The sequence below is a fragment of the Micromys minutus genome (assembly GCF_963924665.1).
Source record: "Micromys minutus genome assembly, chromosome: 8".
Lineage (NCBI taxonomy): Eukaryota > Metazoa > Chordata > Mammalia > Rodentia > Muridae > Micromys > Micromys minutus.
In genome coordinates, this window is record NC_137977.1 from 26619239 (window position 1) to 26632646 (window position 13408).

The window sequence follows — 13408 nt, forward strand, 5'->3', positions numbered from 1 at the left end:
AAGTTGCAGACGGAATAGTAAGTTGCTGGCAAAGTCCGACCTCCTCTTACCCCAAACTCCTGACCTCTCCTTCCACCCCCTTCGGGGCCAGCATCCAAGCTCCTCGCGGAGGCCCCTCCCCCGAATCTTGACATTTGCTGCTCCGGGCTCTGTGCCTTGCTCAGCCTTCTGAGTTCCAGGGACCCCTCTGCCCCTCCAAATAAAACAAAACGTGTATCTTTAAAACGTCAGCGTTTAGCTCCCTCCAGCTATGCCCAATACAAGTCCCCGGGTCTCCAAAAGAAACACGTGTCCGATCTCCCTAGGACAGGAGAGGGGCGTGTGATGACTCTGCCACCTTGTCATACCTGCCCCTCGGGTGCCCATTGCATTGGGCAGACTGGGGCGACGCCAGGACCATGCCCCCAACCTCGCGCCATAGAGTTTGGGGGACTTGGGGAAAGGTGTTGCGGTGTTGCTTTGGGGTATGAGGAAGTAACTTTTGCTCCCCCGCAGGTGCCAGCGCTTGGCACTTCTGATAAGAGCGGAGGTGGCCGTGACTCCACCTCACCCCCTCCCCCGGCGCTCCGCTGCAGCCGCTCGCGCAGCGCTTCGACTCCAAGGGCGGTCTCCTCTGCCTGACCTCTCGGAGATCCCTGATTGGGGAAGCGCGTGCCGGAAGTCCCTCGCCGCCATCTTGGTAAAGAGCAGTGACGCCGCGCGGTCACCATCTTGGCAAAGGTGGTCTTTGGCGTCAAACGCAAGTCGCCCTTTCTTGGATGGAAAGCTTAAAGGCCACCCAGTGTATCGTCCGTTTTGCACGGGGAGAACGTGGCTGTAAGCGAGCCCCTTGGGCAGAGATGCTGCACAGTCGCTACCTCCATCGGAATCCGGGGCCACCATTTTGGCAAAGGAGCAGAAGCTTGATACCTCAAGAAGGAAAACCTGTACCAGTGTAGACCTCCTCCTCAGGAGAGGGTTTATGAAGAGTCCTTGAGCCACTTGGTGTTGAAAAAAGAAAAGAAAAGAAAGCAAACAAAAAATAAACCTTTGAAGTTGAGAAGAGAGCCAACCAGGCTCATAGTGGACACTGAGAACTTAGTCCTATGACTCGGCTTTTCTTGCTGGCTAATTTCCCACCTTCTGTGACTCAAGTACTGGGATACGAGATGAATTTGGTCCCAGACTTCTAACAGATTCTTCTGTTTGTATGTGTGTGCATGTTGGGGGGGGGGTACTCAATCCTACAATAAAACTTAAACCAGATGATCGCCTTTTAAAAAGAACTAAGAATTGTGCATATATACATACATACACATACATACATATATATTCATATTCTTATGTATACTTTCATACCACAGACCTAAATAGCTGAATTACTCATCGAAAGAATCTACTTCATTTTTTCTTGAACGTTTGAATTGTAAATAGTAGGTGTTCTTTAATTTTTGAATAATTTGTGACTTTACAAGAATTCTCACTTGTCCCCCACCCTTTTATTTGCATGCTCAATAATTCTTAATGTGGGAGAATACTTCATTTAAAGCTTTAAATTTCTGTTACAAGTATTTTAAATTGAACAATAATAAGATTTTCCCCCCTGTTTTTTTCTGTTTAGTGGTCTAACTCTGCCTTAGTCTGTTAGTTCAATAGAAAAACATTTCACGCATTAATCCATCACATTTATTTTAAGATATGGTAAAACTCTCAATAATTAATTATATCTACACAGTAAGAAAAATAATTACAAAAAGGATTTGCTTAACATCCATTGACACTTCTTCCCAGTTTTCTGGAAGTGTTGAATAAAAATAGATATTTTATTTTACTTCTTGGGAAATTCTGGGGATCCCACATTCTAGGATCACATGGCCTAGTGCTCACAAGGCCAATGAGCTATGTCACTAGTTATCTTAGTTAAGGTTACTATTACTGTGATGAAACACCATAACCAAAAGCAACATGGGGAAGAAATGGTTTATTTCATCCCCAGTTCTATATAAACGATTCATTATCAAAAGTAGTCAGAACAGGACTTCAAATGGCAGGAAACTGTAGGCAGGAGCTAATATAGACGCCATGAAGAAACATTGCTTACTGACTTGCTCTGCCGTCTTTCTTATAAACCCCAGGATTACCAGCTTAGGGATAGCACCATCCACAATGAACTCACCCCTCCCCCATCAATCACTAATTACGAAAATGTCCTATAGGTTAGCCTATAGCCCAATTTTATGGAGGCTGTTTCTTTACTGAACTTTCCTTCTCTTACTTTACCTTAACTTGTGTCAAGTTGACATAAATTTGTCCGACATGTTATCCCTACTTGATTTGTCAGTACAAGGAACTGAAGCATACAGAGCTTGATCCAGTGTCACACAGCCCCTCAGTGTTAAGGATGGAATGCTAATGTTAAAAGAGATTTTCCTCATTGAGCTTATAGTTTACATAAAGGAGCATTACCAATTCTTGAAAGACTTAAGCACTCATGGAATTTAAGTGGTAAACTTCAACAAAATTATGTCTTTTTGTTTTTTTAAGGAATATTCATTGTGCACAGCTGAAATTTAAAATTCTGATGACACAATTCTTATTATAGTTGATAGCTATTAAGCATCTACTGTCTACCAGACACTATTCAGTATTTTTATACATTACTCTTAATTCATTCACACAGTGATTACTCATCTATAGCCCTAGGAAGGTAATATTGCATCCAGGTGAGAAACAGGATAAATCCCCACCTCAGAGAGAATGTATTTTATTGTCTCATAAGAAGAGGTAGGAATAAAACTGATATATTCAGACTTTATCCAACAAAAACCTGATATACCCTTTTCACTATGTTATATCCTTGGAACAGAGGCCCATATCTAGCAGGCTTAAGGTAATATTTTACAGAATTATAATAAAAGTTCTGAGTCAATTAATCAACATATATTGGGCATAATATTACTTCGGGTTGACTTAGTTAAGAGACTTAATAAAAAGTTTATGAACATAGCTCAAAATCTTTATACTTATTTTCAAGGATTTTAATTTCCAAGCACACTTTACCCATAAATGGCTAGAACACATTGTATTTTTACAATATCCTGCACAATATGTTACAATGATAGCTCATTTGTTGTGTGCATATTGTTATATTCTTTCTCTCTACTAGAATATGAGCCTGGAAGACAGAGACTCGGCCTTCCTATTCAGCACTTTTTAGCCAGTGCATAATTGATGCTCAGTGGGTGCTAATTGAATGAATTAATGAATATGTATCAACTATTGTGCCCTATGACAAACAAAATATTAATAAGCCTGAGCTGCAACCAAATCACCATTTACATCTCTATAGCATTTGGGCTGCAGATATTGCTCAGAAAGTGAAAACTCATTTTGGTCATACAGAACCCACATAAAAATTTTGTTACGGCATCAGGTACTTGTAATTTCTCCCACCCCTCCCCAACCCTTTGCACATAGACAGGGAAAAAAAAATCACTGGGGTTTGCTGGTTTCTAGCTAAGTTCAAGATACAATGAGAGACCTTGTTAATGGAGTAAGATAGAGAAAGATAGAGCAGGACACCCAAAGTTCTCCTCTGGTCCCCATGGACCCCCACAGATGCATACACCTGACACACACACACGGGGTGGAAGTGGAGAAGAAGAGGAAGAAGAAGCAGCAGCAATAAAGAAAGAAAAGGAGGAGGGGAACAAGGAAAGCGTTTGTATAGCACTTGATGTATTAAGATTTTCATTTCTGCCTGTTTGATTATCTCCATTCTCAGTGAAACAATCCAAACGGTAGTGTCAAGTCAGTACCTCAAACATTAACCAAATCATACAAAGATCCTGATCCAGCATATTCAGTGGCTCTCTAGTATATATACAAGTCCAATTTTGCTGTTAAGCCTACCATCTTTTGTCTGTCCTTTATAGAAGGCAAAGCCTTCTAGAAGTTGTGATTAGTCTTGATCTTGAATTTAAAGTTAATAAGGTCAATTATTTAAAATTGAATGCAAGAGAATCATCAAAATAGATAACTTGCAAACATTTTGTTTCTGGAAACTAAAAATCCATCATTGAACATTTATTTACCTCACCTTAGAATGACTGTCTAACATTTTTATGAGTACCATTTCATTTTTCCTGTGTGGTATAGTCTCACAATGTACTGGAACTAATATAGACTAATATAGATTCTATATAAGGTCTATAACCTTGAGCAAGCTCCCTAACTCACTATACCTTAGTTATGACGATTTGTAACGTGGGAATAAAATAATAGCAATTTAAATTACAAAGATTAAGCAAGTTTGCTATATATGAAGTATATAAATTCATGAGGCATATTATGTGCTCAATTATCCTTAAGGACTATTAGTTATTTTAATTTCAAATTTCCCTAATGATTATTAGTCATTTTAATTTCAAATTTCTCTGGTTCTTAAAAAATGTAGAGAATGATATCAAAGGCATTTATAGAATTAACTAGATTTTTACTTGCTTGTGATTCTTCAGTCTTTTGAAGTATCTTCAATGCACACCACTTGGCTGAAATTGCTTGTAGCATCTTTGCATTTAGATGGTATAAAAGAATGACTCCTTTTCAGACTCATGTTTCATCCTCAGTATGAAAACACACTTGAGGGGTCTCAGGAGAAAGGTCTGGAGTAACCTGGGCTCTGTGTTCACCACGGCCTGGACACCAGGGCTAAGTGTCGCCTGAAGACTACATAACTTTTACTTATTGGGATGAATTGATGTGACCTTTGACTGAAAAAATCTGACTCAAGGAAAGACTCCACACAGCAACTCCAGGGCCACCTGTGCTATTGGTTGCCATGTATATTCTCTTACAAAGAGACACTTCTTTCAAATTCATTTTTCTATACTATGATCCCTTTCATGGCTCAGCTTGTATTTTTGTTTTGGGATTTTCACTCATTCCCTTAACTATGATATTAAATGTAAGTTGGAGCCAAATAAATTTTCTTGTTAATGAATAGTTTTGAAAATATGGCAATCTGATACAACTTTTTTTGTTGGCGTCAGAACTTCCTGAATCAATCTTAGCTACTAAATGCCTCTGCAGCAGCATGACTTTGAGAAACACAATCTTTAGGCTTTACAGGGAAGCGGTTCCAGGGAAACCCGGGTAAATTAAAATGTTCCATTTCTGTGTGCTTTATCATTTCCATTTACAAGAAATATACATATAAAAAAAACCTCACACAAATATATCAAACTGTTATAATCAGTTCTGCTTTGGTATATGTTTCTTTTCCTTGTTACAATTAACGTGGGAATTTGAAAATGCTGCATGAAAAAGCTACATTTTTCCTCTTTTTAAAATTGTTTTGTCTTTTTTGCTTTCATCATAAACAACTTAAGATACCATATTCTGTTCCTGTATATTAAGTGCTTGTGGTTGTCTTCATCAAAGTTATGTCCTTTATATTAGCAGAACTGGGTTGAAGCAATAAGGGATTAAAGAGGAGGTAAAGCATCAGCTGACAAATTAGATACATGTTGCCATAAAGAGATCTAATGTTTTCAATGCTTGGAGACATTACAGCTAGCACACCGAATAATTGCAACGATTATTACGTACATTGTTTGTCATTTGTGGCATTTGTGGCTGGCCATTATGTCATTAGGTTTCTTCCTTTTCTGATTTAATCTCTTCTGTCCCATGCTCCTTTAATAGACAGTGTCTCAGTCTGCCCCATTTGTTGGTGGCATTACTCAGCTCAGTTTTAAGAGGTGTTGCTTCCGTTTTGGTTCTTACACCTCCTTTACTTAGTTAATGTATATATTTGTTTTATTTAAAGCTAAATTGGAGGACAGATTTATACACACTTCATTATCTTAAAAGCAAAGCTGAGGTTTATTAAAGTGTTTTAAACTATATTTAAGCATGGGTGATTTTAAAAAAGACACGGTAAGAGGGTACTTTAAAACAAGCACAGGCAGTTGAGCTCTTCTAAAGGGGCAGAATCTGTAAGTTCTTCATATCATATTCTAAGCTCGTGCAGGGGGCATTTGCTACATTTTATAAAATAGTATAAATATTAGATTTTTTTCTTTCCCCTTGCTTAATTTTCAGCCTAAGGTTTGCATTTGAAACCTAACACAATTTACATACTTGAATGAGCTTCAGCCAGTCCTTTAACCTTTCAGTTTGTAGCAGAAGGTAATATCTACCCATGCATCTCACAGGAAGTCATGTTGAAAGACTTCAAACTGCAAGAATTATTCAGAAAACAGGAGAGACATAAGTTTTGGATCATCAGTAAGTTGCAACAAAAGAAACCAATTATCTTTACCCCTCTTTATTTGTGGTGTGTGATCTCCAGTGCACAGGACAATAGAGTTTTAGGCAAGGGAGTACCAACTTGTGTTAGGACTGGCTATACAAGCTTGTGAAAGCTGCCTGTTAACTTTTCAAAGATTTTGTTAGTTACTAATCATCATCATCATTATTAAAAATAATTTCTAAATTTACAGATAAACTTTTCAACAGCAATGTTAAATGCTCAGGAAAGGTTTGCTCTCTGATTATTTCACTATTATTGATATGTTTGTAATATAATAGGCATCTTCTGGTGTGTTATAGTATATTAACTTTTAGCCTCAGCATTCAGAAGTGTTATTTTGGTAGTTTGGAGTCAACCATGGTGAAGTTTTTTGTACCCTAAAGACTGGAAAAACTATAAACCAGCTCTTTGTTTAATTGATATCCAGATGTCAGTGCTAGAAGGTATTTTGACAATGAAGATAAAATTCAAAAATATGTAATTTTATGAATATTTTTTCCAGTTCTTAAAAACCATTCTCTGCTTCATATTCACGGAGGATTTTAGCCTTAATACATATATTTGTTGCTTTACTGTTGGCACATTCACTAGCACAAAAATATCAGCTGGCAATCAGGTTAGAAGTTTAACAGTATCTATCTGTTTTGCTGAACTGAATATTAATGAAATGTTTATTTGTAGACTGACTTTACCAAAAAACGTTGTATTGAACCATAGGCTGGCTCTCAACACAAGTAAGGAAAAGATTGTTGAGATCATTTTTTGAAAATCAGTTAGCCATACAGAAGTTTCCCTTAAAGAATACTCTGTACCTTATGTGTTATAAATTGTGTGATGCACGTCCTTTATATCAATGAGTTTATAAAAACAGATTCCCCACTCTCACCAAAATGGCAGTGGAAGTGAAAACAGATATGAATGGCTAAAATAAGAAAGCCTTTAAAAGATGAACATAGGGCAAACTCGTCACTATAAAAGAAACATCTGGATGGGAATGGAGGTGGGGAGGGACTCAGAGGAGATGGGGGAGGGAAGACCGTAATCAGAATATATTGTATAAAAATCTATTTTTAATAAAAAAAAAAAAAAGAAAAGAAACCAGAAAAACAGTTTGTATTGAGGGACGGGATGGGTGCTGTCTGTCAACATCTAAGAAGGGCAGGTGGGGGATGGCATAGGAAAGAAGTCCAAGGAAGGCATGCAATTAGGAAGGAACATTGGAAGCTCTGGAATTTCATACACGCATAGAGAAAGGTTTGTTTCTTAGTTGTAAAATTGTCTTAACATATGGGTAGGAAGGGGAAGCTCAATTTGTCAAAACTGGGACTCACATATTTATTTTCTTTCTCCTCTAGAAATTCATTGATTTCTGCATATATTGGGGAGTTATTAATTCACCCCGTGCTTTGATCCTGCTTCAGATTTCAGATCTCTGGTCTAGCATTGGCGTGTTGTGGCTGTAAAGTCTCCAGGGAATGCACAGACAGTGCTATATCTTTAAGCTGTTTGTAGTTATTCCCAGTTTTTCTTAACTATGAGATAAGGCAAACAAACAAAAGAAAAAAAAAAAAAAAAAAGACCCTGCCAGAAGCTACATGGTTATTGTACCTTACAGTTCTGTACAAACTTCTGGCAGCCTGTCATGATGTTCCTTGGTTTATTCATTTTAACTAAACTATAGGTTGTTTGTTTCCATTTTAGCATACATAAGAAAATTTATTGACTTTATGGCATTTTAAGATGTACAAATATTTCACATAAAAACTGACTGCTCACTCACCCACCTTAAGACTCTAAGGGCCTAAGAAAGAGTTTCAGTTATTTATCAGCAAAGGCTGGCACTTTGAAGATTCCTTTGGATATGTTAATTTGTTTACTTCAGTTTTCTGGTAATTAGATACTTTATAGGGGACTTCAATGAATCACAGAATATTAGTGGAAGAAGGCCAGACCATGAGAGTAATGTAGTGGTTGAGCACTTTCCTATCACATGTAAGACCAAGGCTTAATCTTCAACAATGCATAATTAAATTTCTTTTCAACTAATCTAATAAAAGGAAGAGGGTTTCTCAGCTAATTTTCTCTTCCATTCATGCTTGTACTCATTGCTTCAATAAAGTAACAAATATTAAATATTAAGGCTGCAGAAACATAAAAATGATTATGGGTTCAATTATTATGTCTACAAAACCAATGTATGTAAATACTCATCAATTTAAAATATTGTACTATAATCACTAAAATAGAGAAAATGGAGGTTGAGAGATTGACAAGTTGTTGTCCTGCACTGTGGACTTGTAGGAATGTGGAAGTAGAAGCGTGGGCACTATGATATGCAAGAAGTCACCAGAGTGTCAGAGGTAGGAGAGTTGGTGTGAACACAGAAATGGAACAGGCAGGGTTGCCTGCAGACATCACTGGCTTGAGAGATGGATCTCATTCAAGTGGCTTGGCTATTTCTCATTGAGAGACACTCATAATAGAAGATTTCCATTAGTATTCGATGAGGACATTTTCATATATATTTATAAGACACACAACTATTTAAGCAAGAGTTGTATGTATAGTTTACATACAAAATTTATTTTCAAGCATGGCTAGATATGAGCCAAGAGCTTACATCATGTCAAAAGCACTTGAATTCTATCTCTTAGCTTCATTTTCCTATTGTGGTTTTATTCTTGGGAAGGGTTTTCTCTACCTGGTGGATAGTAACACCTATATTAATGTGTTCTACAGCAGCAAAGAGTTCTCCTCTCTAGCAATGATCTCTCTTGTCCTCTTCCTGAAAAGAGTCTTTATTGTTTTGTTGGGCCACATGAGCCAATAACCATGACCAAGGAACAAACAGCATGTATATTCTGCATGGCAAAACCGTCAGGTACCAGTTCCTGAGGGGTTAGTGGGAGGGAGGAAGGAAGAAGACAGGGAGGAAAGAGATAGAGACATACATACATACATAAATACATACAATATATACATACATACAGGAAAGCAAACAGAGGTATCTCATAATCATTGGAACTTTAAAAGTAGGAATAAAAGGATGCTGCGCATGCAGAAAGCAACAGATGTTCATCTTTGCAGTTTGCAGTTATTGTTGTTTATATACAAATAAAACAGTGACATAAACACCACACTTAACATTTTACCTAAAATGTTTGCCACAATGTAAATAAAACCCTAAATACTAAGGAAAGTTGTAGTTATAAGTGCTATCAATTTCATCCTGATTTTAAGGAAAAAAAAATCAGATGTTCATTTGTACTCTGAAATTTCAGGTATTACACAAATGAGCTGTTGCTTTTAGACAGTAGTGCTTTCATTTAACTGGGCTTTTTTCAAGTCACACAGTGATATTTTAAACTAGCGTTATAGTCTTCTACAGAAAGAATTTGTCTTGATTGACTGTGGTTTCAACAGACCTAAGGGGTTCAGATGCTGCTATGAGTCTCGGCTAGCCCATTCTGCTCCTCTGTCTTGATAAGTTGAATGTCATGCAAATGTCTCCAGCCTTGGCACTAGACAGGCAGGAAGCCAGAACCAGTAATAGAAGCAGGAGGCAGTCTGTGAATACTTGCTGATTAATTTTAGCTCCATAGGCTTGATGGGTTTTCCATCCCTATAATTATCATCAGCAAATAGTTATTGAATGATGTCCAGCATATTTTTATTCTTTCTTTGGCCCTGATTTTCCTTTTCTATTTTACCTCTCAGTGTGAGTTCATCACACATATTTCTGTTTATCAGGCCAACAGCCTCCTGTGATCAGTGGGTAGGGACTCAGTTATATTCCTCCTACAAAGATTATTTATATAACATGTATCTGTAGATTATCTTTCTGTCTGTCTATCTGTCTATCTATCTATCTATCACTTATATACTGACATCACCTTTATTATGAGATGGCTTGAATCCTCTCTGGAAATGGTAGGAGACTACATTATATGTCTGAGGAGATAAGAGAGGTGACTCAATAGTTCTTGTGTTCTTGCTGCTGTATTAGTAGATCCATATCTGGTTTATAAGTTGGTATTTTTTTATTACAAATGATGTGCAATATCTTTTCTCCTGTAATCTCTTGCTAGACTTGATCTGTGGAGGAAATAGAGAGTGGGGCTGGTGGTCTGAGTTATGAAAATAACTGTCTAGAATGCAGACGAGGGGCACCTAAGCAAAGTGGTACCTTAGGAGGACAAACTATCACATTAGGTGTCATTTTTGTCTTAAAATGTTTAAAGTAATGGGTACTAGTGAGTGATAAAAACTTATTGTAAGAGCCCAGACATGTAGAAGAGAATAACACATAAACTTGCTCCCCTCTCTAGTCCCAATTTACAGGCATAAATAGTGTACAGTTAATACTTCTTTAAGCCTTTTGTCTTGCATGAATTCATACATATGTACCTCCATAGTTTAATTAAAGAATATTACTGTGTATATGTGTGTGTGTGAGAGAGAGAGAGAGAGAATGTGTGTAAGTGTAGGCATATGTGCCATGATGGGTGTGTGTGCTTGTGCGTATGTGTGCCCATGTGCATGTATGAGTGTATACAACTCTGTGAAGTGGCTCTCTACCATATTTATATGGACAGATTAGGGGTATTGAACTCAGTTTACCTGGTTTGCCTAGCAAGAGTGTTTACCTGATTAACCTGTTTTTCTTTTGAAGAAAAGTGAAGTTTTATTACATGAATTTTTAACTTTATTAAATGTCTTGGGGTTTTATGTCAATATTTCTAGGTAACTGTGGCATAGTGTATTATAATGCATTATTACTATACATGTAAATTATTTTCAAGTTTCATGATTACAAGCCATACTAAGATGAATATCCTTGTTTTTATACTTTTACCTCATTATGTAAGTACTTCTGTAGTAAATAACTAGTCTATGGCTCATGCAATGACTAAGTAGCCAATGTGCCACACTTAGGGAAAAACTTGTCCATTCCAGATTTTTGTTGTTGTTACTGGAATCTTCCATTGGACAGTCTTTAATAGAGTGGAACAAGCTCTACCTGAACATTCCTGTGCCTGCTTTAGTCATGTCTTTCCTAAATCTACCTTACATTAAAAATAAGTTCTAGAAAATTAGTTTATTGAGTTTGGTTAAGAAAAAAAATATGAGAGATCATTTAAGAACAGCATAATGGTTCTGCTAAGCAAACTTTAACCTGCCAGGGTACCATTGTTACATGATGAGATGGTTTTGCTTTACTGCCAAGAATCTACTTTCTACATATGGCATCTGATCCAAAATTTTCATTGTAAAGCATCATAACTTCATTCCATGTGTTTGAGGTATTATGACCATCTTTCAAATGTGAGTAGTACTTGGCTTCTCAGGACATTGGTGCAGAGATGGGTACAAGGTAGGGGCAAATCAACCTTTATTCTATGCCTTCTGGGACTACTTAGAAATTTATCTTTAAAAAAATTGCAAGTGAAACAAAAATAAAAACAAAAGATAGACTGCAAGCTTGGACCATCTGGAGTCACCACCTAGAGACACCATTGGAATAAATAGGAAAAGAGAGAGAAGAAAGGGAAATATGGAAGACAGATACCATCCTCATCATCTAGTTTGAATATCTGTATCCTGAGTCCAGATATCTCTGACGTGAGTGAGTGTCACATACTTCAATGAATAAAAGTATATGCTTCCTCGCTTTTATTCTTTCCCCTTTCCCTTTATCTTGTTTCTTCTCTTTTTCTTCCTGTAAGCAATTTTTGTTTTTCCCAGCCAATTGGAGTTAAATCTAAATTTTTACCTCTAAACAAGTGCTGTTTGCAGAGACCAGTGGTGTAGAACACAAGCATTCCACTACCACCGGAGCAGAGAGGCAGGCCAAGGTTACTGGGCATTGAAGATGACCTCAGGTTGTATAGAGTTTCCTCTTAATGATTAATTGAGTGAGATGGGTAAGCTCCTTTATTTAGAACATATACCAATGGGGAGCTTTCATTCTGAAGTTAAATTTCTGATTCTGGCTTCAATTGTCTCAAAGTTTCACTTTTAAACAGAAATCATACAGGTAACATTCCTTCATTAGGGGCCTGTTTCAAGTAAAAAAAGGAGAAACGAACCCATTGTAATTCATGCCAATGGATTCTTTAGCTTCTGTAAAACCCTCAAGTTATTCTTCTTCTGTATGTGTCCTTCCAGGATTATCTTTTATCGCTTTGTTTGCAGAGGACTTGATAACACATTGACTTATACTTTATCTGTAGATTTGATCTACAGGAATTATATAATAAAACAGTAGCATTTGTTTACTTCAAACCAAAGCTTGAAATCTCCACTGATATGAAAATCAATACCACAGTTTAATTCTATCTGCAATCTCTATGCAAACACCATTCATACTTTATTTACATAAACTTTATATTTCCTTATATCTCTAACAGAAGTTTATGGTATGAATGATAAGGTAGTTATAATCACTCAACATTTATTTGCTTATGAACAGCTCCAATTCAATCTGAAGACTCCAGACTATTCATCCTAGTAAACGTGTATCCTTGACAAATCATTTCACTTCCTTGAGTGTTTTGTTTCCTTATCTTATCATACATGTAGCAAGAGTATTTGCCTTAAAAGATACTTGTAGCAGAATAAATAAGAAATTTCCTACAAAGCCTTTAGCAGTTGTTGGTTCTGCCCAATGTAGAGTAAAGCCACTGTTATCCCTACAAAATGGGCAATGACCAGCACCACATATCTTAGATAAGTACACACGTGCACATCATCAGCTTCCTTCACACTAAGCCTTCCCTCTTCATATCATGGGCTGTGATGTGAAGCTACTGAGCACCTGCTGAGGATTCCATAAAAGAAAGCCAGACACTGACTAGGAATTGTAATTCTCCCTATATGATTTTCCCAAGCCAGTCAGAACCATACAGCCCAGTAAGTCTACAAGCTACACATGTGACATCTCTGTGCAGTTTGATCATTATGAAACCTACAATTACTATAGATCTCACCATCCAACTGAGCATGAGCAAATAAAAACAGATATCTTAAAAAAAATGCAAGTTCGTCAAAATTCTACAGCTAAAAGAAATAAAAGCACAGAGAATGAAACTAAAAGACTAAAATGAACAACAT